Raw genomic sequence first — 3,381 nt, 5'->3', positions numbered from 1 at the left:
GATGAAACACTCTCACTGTAGCTATGATACATGGAAGATGCTCCATGAATGGTCTTTAGCCCAGCTGTGTGGCTAGGTTTCAAATAGCTGAGAATGCATCCAGGGACTTCACAAAAATTAAGTCAACCCGCTTGTTGGCTTTAGCTACTAAGACACAGATCTAAAACAAAATCTCGAGAAAGAATTCTGAGGGACAGAAAAGAAGAATCTTAAAACCCTAACTGAACCAAGCACCCAATTGAAAATATCTATTGAGTGTGCCAGGATCTGCATTAGGTTTTAAGGGCACAAATAAACTAAAATGCCCAATGTCTGAGCACTCACAGCCCTGTGTCTATTAAGGGCCAACACAGAGTGAAGGGATGTGTCACTTGCTGGCCTCTCATCATTGTAATAGCCTTGAAATCACTGCACTCCCAGTTCTCCCTCCACAGTCCTGGGTTCTCCTTTGTATTCCCTGTTTATGCCTCTCTATGCACAGCCATCCCTGCTACTCTCCCCAAGGTTCCTTGGCTTGGCTACATTGTCCCTGACTCCATCACTCCACCCTATAAACACAACACCAGTGAATACGCACACATACCCACACACAATTTTCCCATCAAGTTCCAACATGCAGACACAAAGTCCCACTTCATCTGAATGGCCTACAAGCTCCTACAGCTCAATCATTACAAAGGAAGAGTGCATCATTTATTCCTCTAAACCTGTGCTTATTCCCAGTTCCAAAGTCACCTGAAGCCAAACTGCAGCTTCCTGCATTGACATTTCAGTCATGTGGTGCCCACTGCTTCTCTATGATAAGCAAAGCTCTAAGATGCTGCATATAATTCCATCGCTAGTGGGGAGAAATCTGATTTTATCTGGATCCTATGGCAAAGGAGACAGGACAGGCATTCCCAACTGCTTTACAATACAGAACTGTCTCACCTTACTGCAGTGAGGAATTTCCTTGCTGGTCTTGAGGACAGGGGCACCACACTGTTGGAGCATCTATGACAGGACCATGAGGCAGAGAAATGCAGCTTACAACTCCTGCTTGACAGCAAGAGAGAGCAGGGCCCTCAGTCCTATAGCCACAAGGAAATGAACCTGCCAACAACCACAGTGCTTGGAAGAGGATGCTGAGTCCGAAGAGCTACTCAGCCGGGCCAATACCTTGATTTCATCCTGAGACTTTGAGCATAGAACCCACTTAAGATATGCCTGGACTCCTGGGAAAGCAGCCCAAGATGGCCCAAGTCCTTGGGCCCCTGCACCTGCGTGAAAGACCCAGAAGAAGCTCCTGGCTCCTGGCTTCAGATCAGCGCAGTTCCAGCCATTGCAGCCAACTGGGGCGTAAACCATTGGGCAGATGACCTCTCTCTCTCTCTCTCTCTCTCTCTCTCTCTCTCTCTCTCTCTCTCTCTCTTCCTCTCCTCTCTGTGTAACTCTGTCTTTCAAATAAATAAATAAATCTTAAAAAAAAGATATGCCTGGACTTCTAAGAAACTGTGCATTTAACAGTAAATGGATGCTTTAAGCTTTTAAGTTGGTGGCGATTTGTTACACTACAGAAAATATCTACTTATCCTTTGGGAGTCAATTCAGGAAGCTCTTTGTGACCCTCTGTCCTCCACTCCCACCCATGCTAAGCCAGGAGTACCCTACACAAATCTCTGCTACTGGGCCAATCACGTAGCACTACAGCCATCTGTTTTGTTGGTCTCTCCTGTTTTGGTGAGCTGGCTGAAGGCAGATAGCATATTAACAATTCTTTATTCCTAAATCATAGCCTAGCACCTGATCTAGTTCAACAAGTATCTGCTGAACAGAAGCATGGAGGCAAGGTTCAAGAACATTACCAATGGGGCCAGCGCTGTAGCGTAGCGGGTAAAGCAGCCGCCTGCAGTGCCGGCATCCCATTTGGGCACCAGTTCAAGTCCTGGCTTCTCTACTTCCAATCCAGTTCTCTTCTGTGTCCAGGGAAAGCAGTGAAGGACGGCCCAACTCCTTGGACCCCCACACCCACATGGCAGACCTGGAAGAGGCTCCTGGCTCCTGTCTTTGGATCAGTGCAGCTCTAGCCATCGCGGCCAATTGGGAAGTGAAGCAGTGGATGGAAGACTCTCTCTCTCTCTCTCTCTCTCTCTCTCTCTCTGTGTGTGTGTGTGTGTAACTCTGACTTTCCAGTAAATAAATAAATCTTTAAAAAAAATTTAAAAAAGAACATTACCATTTTGGCTGCCAGATTTCACATCCAAAGCTATCATGGATATCTCTGTGCAATTAATGAAGCAGCTTCCTGATAAAATGTACCAAAACCTAGGGCCTCCCACACTTTAACATGCATATGAATCACCTCAAAGATCTGGATGACATTCAGATCTTGACTCAGCAGGTGTGAAGTTGGGCCTGAGATTATGGGTCTCCAAAGTGCCACAGCAGATGCCACTGCCATCAGTTTATGAACTGTGAGTAGCAAAGCTACTGCCTATCACCAGAGCAGTGTTTGGGAGTGTAACATGGTGATCAAATACAATAGTTTACACTATTCTGCTGCATGTGAGATGACGAACTCCCGAATTGGGTCTAATGGTCTATGATAGCTTGTTCCCCCAATTTTATCTCTCTTTACTTACTCAATACACAGGGAATATACATAATTCAAAACAGCAGGGCTGTCTTCTACTGCAAAACTGACACAGAACAAGAAACAGCAATAAAGAGTCGGTTATGCAGCACTCTGGCCTCAGAATCAGCCGTTAAGGCACTCGGATCTGGCTGAAGGGCCCATGAGAGTATTTCAGGCATGGAAAGCCAAGACACTCTGGCAAAAAAAAAAAAGAGAGCGAGAGAGAGAACCTAAATGAAAGGTCTCTGCAAGTGAGATCCCAGTAGAAAGAACAGGGCCATCAAAGAAGGAGGTACCTTTCTCTGAAGGGAGGAGAGAACTTCCACTTTGACTATGACCTTGTCGAAATAAGATCGAAGTCAGCGAACTCAAGAGGCTTCCATAGCCTTGGAAACGCATGACTAGAGCCTAGGAGATTTCTGACACCATAAACAAGAGTGTCAAATTGTTAAGTCAACAACAGGAGTCACTATGTACTTACTCCTTATGTGGGATCTCTGTCCTTAATGTGTTGTCCAATGTGAATTAATGCTATAACTAGTACTCAAACAGTATTTTACACTTTATGTTCTGTGTGGGGGCAAACTGATGAAATCTTTACTTAATATATACTAAATTGATCTTCTGTATATAAAGAGAATTGAAAATGAATCTTGATGTGAATGGAATGGGAGAGGGAGCGGGAGATGGGAGGGGTGCGGGTGGGAGGGAAGTTATGGGGGGGAAAAGCAATTGTAATCCATAAACTGTACTTTGGAAAATTATAT

Source organism: Lepus europaeus, chromosome 9 (assembly GCF_033115175.1).
Source record: "Lepus europaeus isolate LE1 chromosome 9, mLepTim1.pri, whole genome shotgun sequence".
Taxonomy (NCBI): Eukaryota; Metazoa; Chordata; class Mammalia; order Lagomorpha; family Leporidae; genus Lepus; species Lepus europaeus.
Note: the sequence above shows the minus strand (reverse complement) of the source record.